Below are 13508 nucleotides of genomic sequence, written 5' to 3' on the forward strand. Positions count from 1 at the left end.
GACTGTTCTTTGGACCGGCAGGGTTGCGAGCGAAGCAGGGACTCCGTGGACCAGGAGCCCCTGCGAGCCCCATTACCATCAGCTGGGCTGCTCTCCCTGCCGGCCGCGACCCCGCCCACAGTGTTTTTAACAGGCGGGATCTCCCGCGTTCAAACGGGACGCTCCTACCGTGAAGCAGCAGTGGATTGCTGAAGCCTCCTTGTCTCTGCCTCTGACACCGGACCTGCTTTTTACCTCGCCGGACCCGCTACGCGGGTCCCGCAGCGGGGTATTCTTCAAAGGGCTGCTGACTTTGGGACTGTTCTTTGGACCGGCAGGGTTGCGAGCGAAGCAGGGACTCCGTGGACCAGGAGCCCCTGCGAGCCCCATTACCATCAGCTGGGCTGCTCTCCCTGCCGGCCGCGACCCCGCCCACAGTGTTTTTAACAGGCGGGATCTCCCGCGTTCAAACGGGACGCTCCTACCGTGAAGCAGCAGTGGATTGCTGAAGCCTCCTTGTCTCTGCCTCTGACACCGGACCTGCTTTTTACCTCGCCGGACCCGCTACGCGGGTCCCGCAGCGGGGTATTCTTCAAAGGGCTGCTGACTTTGGGACTGTTCTTTGGACCGGCAGGGTTGCGAGCGAAGCAGGGACTCCGTGGACCAGGAGCCCCTGCGAGCCCCATTACCATCAGCTGGGCTGCTCTCCCTGCCGGCCGCTACCCCGCCCATAACGCGAACTAGTATTTTAAGCCCTTAGCACGCCCGCTGCGCGGGAGCGCGCGGGAGCGTCCCGGGAGAAGCCCGGGACAAGGGCGGGGCCGTCTGCGGCCGTCCTAGGCCGGAGTAGGCTGGGCTGGGCCCACCCTCTTGGTTGTGCTATTAGGCGCTAAATTTTGGCTCCTGTCACAGTGTTTCATACACTTCACTACACCTTAGACGCCATGCCATCCCCGATTAGGGAAAGCACTCCTAGGAAACAGGGTGGGCCAAAAACCTTAGATAATTATTTTCCCCGGGCTGTGGGAGATGGGGATAAAGAGGGCACCTTAAACCGGCTGAGGGTTGAACGGAGACGTTCAATAGATATCTTGAAAAATAGACCCTTGTCTGATGATCGTACCGCGCCTAATGCAGATTTGCCCCCAATAGATGATGTTCCCATCCTGTTGAGAGAGGGTAGTAAAACTCCGGTAACTTCCCCAACGAGCCCTACCCCTGCGAGCAGTACATGCTCCAACAAGGTGACTATTGATTTAATTTCTCAACGTTCCCCGATTTTGCAACCTAGGAAAGCCAAACCGAAGTTTGTAGCTGCACACGCAGCCTTTGGGCCCCCATCAAAACGTAGGAGAAAGGCGAAGGGGCCACAGGGGAAACATAGACCTAAACCCCTTATTTTTGAGTTTGGGAAGTCATCTAAGCCCATTTCATCACCTGTGTCTGTAGTGGAGGCGTCACAGATAAAACCTGCTGCGCAGACTAGTGCGCCCACCGGTGTGTTGGGAAACACAGCAAATAATATTGTTAATGTCCCCCTTTCTGTTGTCCCGTTGGGAAACTTGGAATTTCTACTGAGGTCACTATTGCTACCCATCAGTGAAAGCATAAAAAAGGTGGAAATTAGATTAACCATCCTAGAGGCCACACTAAATAGCCTAAAACTTCCAGCTACATCTCAAGGAAGGGTATCAGAGCCCACCGCCATACCAATAGCCCCAGGCAAACAACTGCCAGAAAAAGGAACGAACCCTGTACCTACGCAGACAGTAATGGTGGCCGCACCCCTATATCCCCAGAGTAACAACTCGACCCGAGTGGAGATATCCAACCCTAATGGGCCTACCCCTCCAGTAAAACCCACCACACAATCACAGCCTTTGGATAGAGCTGTGTTAATGCCCCTAAAGAAGCCTCCCCCTAAGCCACGTAGACCTAATTTACCCCCAGAGTCAAATGACTTTACTGTAGTGATGGCGGGTGTTCCCCCGTTAGAAGAAGGTGAAACAGAGGATTTTTGCATCTTAAAAAGTAGGGTAATTAAATGGCTTAACTTGAACAGACCCCTACCAGAGCACTTAAATAACGAAATTATTATGGTCAGAAGGGTCCCTTGGGTGGGGAGAAGTCGTAAATCTATAAAAGGGGACTGCATATTGGTCAGCTGTAGGGATGCGAGAACTGTTTCTTATATATGCCAGGGAAAGAACAGATCGCTAGAGTCAACCATCCAAACCCTGCATGTGTCCTTTTTCTTTCCTCCCACCAATGTACCTGCACATGTGACCCGGCCATATAGCAACTGGGAAAGAGTGGGTCAGAGGGGTGTTCATTATGAGTTCAACCCTAGACCATTATTTAGCCGCCCAGAGTTACCCTTCCACACGTCAAATCGGTTTCATTGCCTGGATGGCCTTGAGGGGGTAGATTGACAAATAAATGAGGGCACACGGGGACTAGGGGGTAGAGGGGCTCTGTATGATGATCAGGAGAAGCACAGTTCCGAGGCAGAGCAAATTCCATCAAGCTCTGCCCGGATACAGCGGCCTGATGAATGTAGGCCTATAGATACTGCCTGTATAGGCGGGGTACAGGGGTTGGAAAAGGAAAAACAAGGGTGCGATCCAGTAGGAGGGCTATTGGGAGGAGGGGCACAAGGGGGTGAGGCTTTAAGGATAATCTCATGGAACATAGCAGGCCTTGCCGGGAAATTCAATAACATGGAGTGGCTTGATTATATTAAAAAATTTCATGTGATCTGCATGCAGGAAACATGGGCCCAGGAGAATAACTACCATTTGCAAGGGTACAGGTGTTTCTTTGTACCGGCTCAAAAATCAAGATCAGGGAGGGCAATGGGAGGATTAATTATATATATAGACCTGTGCCTCCCGGGAAGTCATACATGTCTGGATTGGAACTCCCACAGGATTCAGGCAGTGATGTTCTCTGGGAAAGGCCTCAGATTCGTTGCAGTTAATATCTACAACGATGAGACATTAGGATCTAATGTCTCTTTGGCTGAGGAATTAGATAACAGGTTGGGCCAGGCTATTTCAAATCAAAAAAAGGGGCAGCCATATGGGCTGGTGGTCATGGGAGACTACAACTGCCACCTGTGCCCGGTTTTGGTCCACACAAATATTGATTGGTCACGATGCCCCAGGGAGAAGGGCCCGCATTTTTCTCACACACTGTTGGGCTCTGCACTTAGAATGCTACGGCTTAAGTATGACTTAGAACATACTATTAATATGATAGGGACGCAGTTGGATGGTACACTCCCCCCCACATTCAAGGGACGAGGATGTTCTTCTTTTATAGATTACATTCTGGTCTCAAGGTCCCTAACTAATAAGATTATCAGTGTAAGGATCGAATGGAGTGGTTTCAGTGACCATAATCCTCTTGTCCTGGATCTGTCGCACAGGGTGGGCCCAAGTACTAGAGTCCAAAGTACATTCTCTGAAAGAGCAATAGACCAGGGCAGGAGATTAAAATGGGCAAAAATAGACGGGGAAAAGTTCTACAAGGGCCTGGTGGACGCAGGGAAACTCGCTATTAATGATTGTCTGGACACTGAGGTCCAAGGGTCAAGGGTATTAGAAGCCTTTGATCAGATTGCTAAACTGGTCGACGGTCTATTAAAGACCAGTGCGCCTCTGAAGAACCACGGAAACCCGCGATGGTTCGACAATGACTGTTCTAAAGCTTTGAGGGAGCTGAAAAACTGCCTTAAAATTAAGCCAAGGGTCCCCCAAACAGTTAAGAAGTGTAGGGACACTTACAAAAAGGAGATCAAACGGAGGAAACTTGCTTTGCAGATGGAAGCATGGGCAGATTTACGGGAAGCAGGGGAAAGAAAGGATTTGGCAGGGTTTTGGAAAATAATTAATAACCCAACGTTTCAGGAAAAAGATGCCCCGGATATAGGGGCTAATGTTCTCCCAGAGCAGTGGGTTACCCACTTTAGGAGCCTGTATAATTATGAGTCTGGCTCTAGTGAAGAGCCGTTGGCCATTTCAACTGAGGCTCCATTAGTAGAATTTTCCATTAGGGAGATCACTGTAGGGATGGAGGGCCTGACCAGAAATAAAGCCCCGGGGCCTGACGGAATCCCCCCAGACTTGTTCCTGAGTAATATCGAACTTTGGGCCCCTTTAATGACAAGGGTTATTAATACTGCCATTACCTGTGGCCTGCCCCCGTCTTGGTCCACGGCGGTAATCGTGCCAATTTTTAAAAAGGGCAGTAGGGATGACCCGAAGTGTTACCGTCCGATCTCCCTGATCGATGTGTCGGCAAAACTTTTGGGAAGGGCAATTCTTAATAGACTGTCCGAGTGGACCGAGGAAAATAACATCTTCTCGGACACTCAATATGGATTTAGGACAGGGAGGTCGACTAGCGACCAGTGCCTGAACCTCTATATGCTGACTGCCAAGTATACCATGGCTAGTGACGATTCCGTCTACATGGGTTTCATGGATCTGGCAGCAGCATTTGATCACGTCAACAGGGAAAAATTGTGGGGTATGATGCTTAGTATGGGGATAGAGAGGGGTTTAATTAATATATTGAGAGAATTGCACAGCGACACCACTGCAAAGGTTCGTTTTAACAGGGAGGGGGGACTGACTACCTCCTTTCCCTGCATGAGTGGAGTCCGGCAAGGTTGTATCCTTGCCCCCTTTTTGTTTTCCCTTTACATTAATAATTTGGAGCAGTTTTTGTTAGGTCTAAAGGCAGATTGCCCAAAGGTTGGGTCGCGTCATATTCCTGTTCTGCTTTACGCAGATGACGCGGTCCTGATCGCACGCACACCAAGGAGCCTTCAAATCTTGATAGATGGATTTGTTAGGTTCATGGGCGCCCTGGACCTTTTTGTTAATCTAAGCAAATCATATGTGCTTTTGGCGGGGAAAACAAAGAAAACCTCCTCTACATTCACATACACAATAGGAAGTCATATTGTGGAAAAGGTTAAAACATTCCCCTATCTTGGTGTAACATTCGATGGTGCCCTGAGGTTCGATACCCTGGTCGAGGAACGACGTGGTAAAATGATTGCTTCTAACGGGGCAATTGCTGGCTATGGCAGGAGGCTAGGAAGATGGTCCCCGGAACAGGTGATAAACCTGTACAGCTCTGTATCATGCTCCAAGGTAATCTATGGGGCAGAAGTATGGGGCTTTGTTAATACCACTAGTATCCAACGAGAGGAAAATAAATATCTGAAATCTCTCTTAAGGGTACCACAAAGTACTGCTGGTATGATTGCCCACAGGGAGTTAGGTAGACCCTACATAGAAGATCTGATAAAATTGAGGCCAATTATTGCTTGGCTAAAAATCTGGGTTAATCCCGATGCGACACTGAGCAGAGAAATTTTATTGGACTGTCTTGAGAGGGACAAGTGTATGCGCATCCCCTGGCTCTTTTATGTGAAGAATACCTTGGAGGAGCTAGGTTTTGGGAATTTGTTTACGCACCCCACAACTATTGTAGCCCAGAACAAACTGCAGGTAGGGAGAATTTTTCTAGAGCGGAAAAACCTACGCAGAGATGAGGCTGAAGGGTGTAAAAAGACAGTAAGGGCCCATTTCCTGGTGAAGAGCAGGGAAGGTATGGAGCCTTACTTGTACCTCATGTATAATGCACAGGACAGGTTCTTGATGTGCCGTTTCAGACTGAACCTACTCCCATTTATGTTGGCATCACCAGCGGGGTTCGCTACGTCAATTGAAGAGAAGGGGTCCTGCGGCTGCGACAATAGGTCTCCGCAGGACTCCCTTCACTTTGTTTTACTCTGCCCTTTTTATTCAATGCCCAGACGTAGATACCTTGTAAACCTCCTGAAAAAAGCTAATTTGGTCCACGCGAGGGAGGCACTAGTATTTTTACAGACAGCTGTGGATCCGTTAACACTGTGTAGCATTCTGAATTTTATCAAGGTAGCTCTCCGCTTAAGGCTCACCAGAGGAGAAGATTGAACTGTTTTTACTGTAACTTTTAATAGTGCCAATAATGGATACCTGGTTGTATTATGGTATATATTTTTTGTACAAAGAATCATGAAATGTTTAATGACTTTTTACTATGTATATTTGAGTGTGCTTTTATGGTGTTTTTTTAATCACCGAATAAAGATTCTTGAATTGAATTGAATTGACTGATTCTTCTTCATGGAGCTTCAGTAAGGTAGGTGGCAACAAGTAACACAAACACCTGGGGCATCTGATTTTTTCATAGAGTCCTGCTGCAGCCTGCGCTCCATGAATGTGACAAAATAGAGACAAACTGGACAATATATGAACAGAGGTTTCGCATATGAGCTGGACACTAACTCTTGATAGCATAGCAGCTAAAGTAATACTCACTGCCTTAATTACCTTTCTTGCTGATGCGGATGCATATGGGCAAGCAGGATCCTAGATCTAGGGGGTCCCTGGCATATATCTCTGGAGTTTAAGACCTAATTTCCAGAATGCTGAGAACCCAACATTAGCAGTCAAATAATTTTGAGATTGCGTTGATTTGTGAAGATGAGAACTTCCGCACATAGCTCACAATGGGGAGGATAGATCAGGGACACACCAAAAAACCTTTGTTCCTAAATGCCAGGGGAGAGCCACAGATAAAGACTGAGCCACCAGGATGAACAACCTAATGGCACCATTTCAGACCCCAATGAGTGAGACATAAATAAATATCCTAGGGGACGTGAGCAGCACTCTAAGCAGCATCAATGAGAAAATGGATTCACTGAAGTCAAGAGTAGACCACTTATCAGAACAATTAGACAATCAATCAGCTAGGATCTCACAGTAAGGATAGTCTTGTGTGGAAGATGACTTCAGGTCCTAAAGTGAGATTCTCATGCATATGGTCAAAAAGCTGGAGAATGTGAAATCGAAGAACGAGGACCTTGAAGCTGTATCAGGTAGGAATAATATCAAAGTGGTAGAATGCGGGAACCAGCAGCAACAGGTAGAATAGAGACATTCATTGATACAATGATAATTGAATTATTTGGCAAAAACAGTTTTACAGGTGTCTTCATCATCGAAACGGTCCATAGGTCGTTGGCACCAAAAACCTGTGGCATGGACCTTCCGAGGACCATTATCGCATGCATACTCAGTTACAGAGAAAGAGGCTCTATTCTGCGTCTTACCCAAGAAAAGAGGGATCTGCAGTATCTGAGATTCTTAACCACTTGGCTGCTAAGGGGTGTGCATGTAGGTCCATTGACTTTCCATTGAAATCAATGGGCCCTACATGACGAGTTACCCTTGTCATTAGCACTGAAGGGGTTAATCACACGCTACCCAGATTTCACCATTGTGTTGTAGGAGGTTTGCCGCTCATTTACAGGACTAACAAAAAAACTGCAGAAAATAAGTATGCCATGATGTCCCCGACCTATTTGAGAGTCTCAATTAAAGGTAAAGCTCATATCATCACTACCTCACAACTGGCAAATCAGTTCCTTAAGAATGTAGAGAAAGAAAATGTTCCTCAAATTCTATGTCACCAGCACTCAAAACAAGATCAGTTAATAGCTCAGATTGACATAAGATACAGATTACATTGCCCGACGTGTCTTATCAAACGACAAAATTGAACAATACCACACATTAATTAGTGCTAGATGAACGGCTCCAGTCTGGTAAGCAGTTGGTCTTATGTTCAAAATTTAAAATGCAAGACACTCAGGGAACCCAGGACGAATTGTGCAAAGCATGTAGATGGGATGTTGTCAATGCATATTTGCTGTAAACAAAAAGAAAAAGTAACTTCTCAACAGCTCAGGACATGGTATATATAGCTGGCTATGTGTCTGCTAATACTGTTTAAATAGAAGACAGACTGGACAGTTAACCACTGTGAAAAATGTCCATCAGTTACTCGTTCTTAGACACCCAGTACATCATCTGGTCTACTCCACAGTAGTTTAACCACCACTCTATCTCCATAGATATATATTGGAGATAAGTAGTGTTGGATGGATGTCTGGTAGGTGTTGTTTGTTCGTAACTGAGAGCAGTGCATAAAAAATGAGTGAAAGAAAAAATAATATAACGTGTAAGATTGGATAGTGCATACAATAATCACTTTATTCTGAGGTCATGCACCTCCAATATTAAAAACAACAATAGTGCAAAAAAGTCAGGTGGTTCAAATAAATACCTTCTGACTGGGTTATCTGGTCGACATGTTTCTGCGGACTATGGTCAATTACTATACCAACCGCTTCCTCAGGACCCATAAACTTAATTGCTACTGCTTATGTGATAATAAGTGAAAAACAGGACATTTGTGAACAGAAAAAAGTGTCACCTGTACACTTCCATTTTCCTCCTGTAAAAGTCCAGTTGTGATTAGGCCAGCATATCCACATGTAATGAGATATAGAAAATAATAATAATAACACCTTCATTAGTAAGGGCTACACAAGCGACATTGCTGGAATCATATCAGTACTACATCTTGGTCAAATGACCCTAATATGTAACATTGTATGCGTAATCAATGCCTCACCTTAATTTGTAAGGGGAATTGCCTCACCTCACCTAGCAAACAGCTCAGGAAAATGAAGCACCGCTCTATAGTGCAGAGAATATAAAAAAGTCAGCATTAAAAAACCTGTGTCAGGTCAGTGCAGAGTCACCACCTGTGGGATGCTAGACAGCAAACCACCAGGGGTCAAAATTCTTATCATTCTTCAAAATTTGGCAAATTTATTTCTATAGCGTCAAGCATGAAATATGTATAGATGGTCTTTCCGATGGCCATTCTGTATATATGGCCATCATGATGTGGAATATGTACATCGCCTTCAAGCCAGATTTATCAACTTAGGGATTAAAGTTAGCGCGTTCAGGCATTAGTTGTTTGTGGCTTTGATCGTTAATATACAGCCAAAGTCAAGTATAAACGGTCTGTCTCAATGCACGCCCATGCGCTAAATCTTATTGTTAATGCGCATTCACTCAATTTACACACCGATCGTCTTTCAAGTACATCGTGTCAATAAGGAGTTAATCAAAGCCCCTCCTGCACCCTTACCTCTCCGTCGGTACTTCAAGCAGCCGGCCGGGCTGTTTGGGGAGGTGCCGCGGGGGGAGACGAACACTTCCTTATTGTTTCAGAGCGAGCTCGATTGGTCAATCGAGCGACTCCTGAAACTACCCATGCCTCTGGGAAATGTGGTCCCATGCGCGCATTGCATGATTACTCAATCGCGTGGCTGTCGGAACTACACTCGCCTATGGGAAATGTAGTCTATAAAGCGCTTGTCAGTCGCATGACACTAGAAAGCGTTTGGACTACAACCGCTCATGGGAGTTGTAGTTCATAATGTGGCGAGCACATAGATTAGTATATTAATTATAAACTATCAGGACTTCTGAGCTCGTGCGCGCTCTAGGGAGTACTGGTACTAGGTGTAAACGCTGTTAGGGTGCTACTAGTGAAAACTTCATAGATGGTAAGGTTCACATCTGTGTCCCCAGGCGATTGCTTGCACTGCTTTGCAGATATCACCGTGGGCATGAATAAAAGACAGACAAATTCATGGCATTGTAACCATGATTACAGTCGATGGAATTAGCTGTTTTTACAGATAATAATCAAAAAAGATTAGTTTATCTTGAAATCATTATGTGGGATAGCCCTGCTATTGCTCGTCAGGATACTAGCAGGTGGCCGGTCAATCTATTAGGTCAGTCATCTCGAAAGTCATATCAATGTTCATGAACTCATAATGAGAAATCGTTAGATGTAGCTTCTACAGTGTCATCCATGGGATGTCTTCGTTCAGCCCGACTTTATCACAGTTAAGTTTGTACACCCATTTTTGCTCAATTTTAAACAGATGTTTGGATGTATCTGTGATGTGCATGGGGATGTTAGGTTGTTCTAACACGGTCCATTCGAACTCCGTAGGTTTGTGCCCCACTTGGATGTAATGATTCGTCAGCCTTGTAGCTTGTTTTTTGCACCTTATTGTGCTCTTATGTTCCGAGATCCTCGTTCTAATCTTTCGAGTGGTCATTCCGACATATCTCAGTGAGCACGGGCAAGTAATGAGATAGATAAGATTGCTGCTATTGCAATTTGTGAACCGCTTTTGTTCCCAGGGACGATTAGTTCCTATATCGATCGAGGTGGTGTGTCTAGTCTGCGGACACGCGGCACAATTGCCACACGGATGATGTCCTGTCACAGGTGGCATGTTCCATATTGTACCCACTTGATGGATTTCCTTAGGTGGGGGTCTGGTGTGTATCAGCTTATCTCTTAGACTGGTTGCTCTTTTGAAAGCAAAAAGTGGTTGTGCCAAGGAATCTTTACCGGTATTCAAGATCCTCCAGTGCTTTTGGACTATGCGTTGAATAGCATTAGATCTTGTGCTGAACGTGTTCACGAATGTCAGCCTTTCGTTCTTTACTTTGGGAACCGGTGGTTCCAGTAGGGCTTCCCTGTTATTGTTAGCTGCTCTCTTCATTGAGCGCCTGATGAGTTTCTTGGGGTAGCTCCGTTCAGCGAGTTTCAAGGCCAGATCATCAGAATGTTTAATGGAATCTTCTTTAATTGTACAATTCCGCTGTACACGCAAAAACTGTCCATACGGTAAATAGTCGCGTAGGGACTTGGGATGGCAACTGGTGTACTGTAGTAAGGAATTTCGAGCCATGGGCTTTCTATATAGTTCAGATTTGAGGCCCTGTGGTGTCACAGTAATCAGCAGGTCTAAGAATGCCAAAGAGTGTTGGCTGCTTTCCAGTGTAAAGCGTAGGTATCTATTGTGGTCATTGAGCCAGCTGTGGAACGCGCGGAGAGAGGATTCATCTCCACGCCAAATCACCAAGATATCATCAATATATCTCTTCCATGAACATATCGATGTTAAAAACGGATTCTCATTATTCAGAACATGGTCTTGTTCGAACTTGTGCATATAGTGGTTCGCCAGGGACGGAGCAAAAACGCTGCCCATGCTTGTCCCAGACGTCTGTAGGTAGCACTGACCCTCAAATTCGAAAAGATTTTCTTTCATAGCTATAGTAGCCAGATTCATGATCAGTGAAATGGGTGTTATTGAATCCCAAGTTTGCTCGCCCAACAGAGTTTCAATCGCCTCTAGTGTTTCATTCTGAGGGATGGAGGTATAAAGTGACTCCACGTCAAAGGATACCAAGTGATCTGTCAAAATATTAAAATCAAGATCAGGAAGAAGTCTAAGTAGGTCCTTTGTGTCTTGAAGATAAGTAGGCATCAATTTGACCATTGGTCTTAAGAAGAGGTCAACAAAAGTAGACAGGGGTTCTAATATCGACCCAATCCCTGAGATTATTGGCCTTCCTGGTGGTGGTCTCCTTGCCTTATGGATCTTTGGCAGGACATAAAAGTATGGTTTGACCGGATGTGGAGTAGTCAGATAGGCTGCTTCTTTGGTAGTTATCCAGCCCTCTGCCAGTGCCTCTTCTACGATGTGCCCAATAGTTGTTATTAATCTTGGCGTAGGGTCTTCTGTCAGTAGTTGATAAGAACGTGTGTCTCCTAATTGGCGTAGACACTCCTCTCTATAGGTGGTTGTATCCAGTAGTACCGTGGCTCCACCCTTGTCGGCTGATTTGATTGTGATCGAGCGATCATTTGCCAGTTCTTTCAGAGCTTCTTGTTCCAGTTTAGAAATGTTCACATAAGGATTGTGCGACTGTTTGAATAGTTCTTGTACATCATCCATCCCTGGCGAACCTCTATATGCACAAGTTAGAACAAGACCATGTTCTGAATAATGAGAATCCGTTTTTAACATCGATATGTTCATGGAAGAGATATATTGATGATATCTTGGTGATTTGGCGTGGAGATGAATCCTCTCTCCGCGCGTTCCACAGCTGGCTCAATGACCAGAATAGATACCTACGCTTTACACTGGAAAGCAGCCAACACTCTTTGGCATTCTTAGACCTGCTGATTACTGTGACACCACAGGGCCTCAAATCTGAACTATATAGAAAGCCCATGGCTCGAAATTCCTTACTACAGTACACCAGTTGCCATCCCAAGTCCCTACGCGACAATTTACCGTATGGACAGTTTTTGCGTGTACAGCGGAATTGTACAATTAAAGAAGATTCCAATAAACATTCTGATGAACTGGCCTTGAAACTCGCTGAACGGAGCTACCCCAAGAAACTCATCAGGCGCTCAATGAAGAGAGCAGCTAACAATAACAGGGAAGCCCTACTGGAACCACCGGTTCCCAAAGTAAAGAACGAAAGGCTGACATTCGTGAACACGTTCAGCACAAGATCTAATGCTATTCAACGCATAGTCCAAAAGCACTGGAGGATCTTGAATACCGGTAAAGATTCCTTGGCACAACCACTTTTTGCTTTCAAAAGAGCAACCAGTCTAAGAGATAAGCTGATACACACCAGACCCCCACCTAAGGAAATCCATCAAGTGGGTACAATATGGAACATGCCACCTGTGACAGGACATCATCCGTGTGGCAATTGTGCCGCGTGTCCGCAGACTAGACACACCACCTCGATCGATATAGGAACTAATCGTCCCTGGGAACAAAAGCGGTTCACAAATTGCAATAGCAGCAATCTTATCTATCTCATTACTTGCCCGTGCTCACTGAGATATGTCGGAATGACCACTCGAAAGATTAGAACGAGGATCTCGGAACATAAGAGCACAATAAGGTGCAAAAAACAAGCTACAAGGCTGACGAATCATTACATCCAAGTGGGGCACAAACCTACGGAGTTCGAATGGACCGTGTTAGAACAACCTAAAATCCCCATGCACATCACAGATACATCCAAACATCTGTTTAAAATTGAGCAAAAATGGGTGTACAAACTTAACTGTGATAAAGTCGGGCTGAACGAAGACATCCCATGGATGACACTGTAGAAGCTACATCTAACGATTTCTCATTATGAGTTCATGAACATTGATATGACTTTCGAGATGACTGACCTAATAGATTGACCGGCCACCTGCTAGTATCCTGACGAGCAATAGCAGGGCTATCCCACATAATGATTTCAAGATAAACTAATCTTTTTTGATTATTATCTGTAAAAACAGCTAATTCCATCGACTGTAATCATGGTTACAATGCCATGAATTTGTCTGTCTTTTATTCATGCCCACGGTGATATCTGCAAAGCAGTGCAAGCAATCGCCTGGGGACACAGATGTGAACCTTACCATCTATGAAGTTTTCACTAGTAGCACCCTAACAGCGTTTACACCTAGTACCAGTACTCCCTAGAGCGCGCACGAGCTCAGAAGTCCTGATAGTTTATAATTAATATACTAATCTATGTGCTCGCCACATTATGAACTACAACTCCCATGAGCGGTTGTAGTCCAAACGCTTTCTAGTGTCATGCGACTGACAAGCGCTTTATAGACTACATTTCCCATAGGCGAGTGTAGTTCCGACAGCCGCGCGATTGAGTAATCATGCAATGCGCGCATGGGACCACATT

The sequence above is a fragment of the Lissotriton helveticus genome, chromosome 9 (genome assembly GCF_964261635.1).
Source record: "Lissotriton helveticus chromosome 9, aLisHel1.1, whole genome shotgun sequence".
NCBI lineage: Eukaryota > Metazoa > Chordata > Amphibia > Caudata > Salamandridae > Lissotriton > Lissotriton helveticus.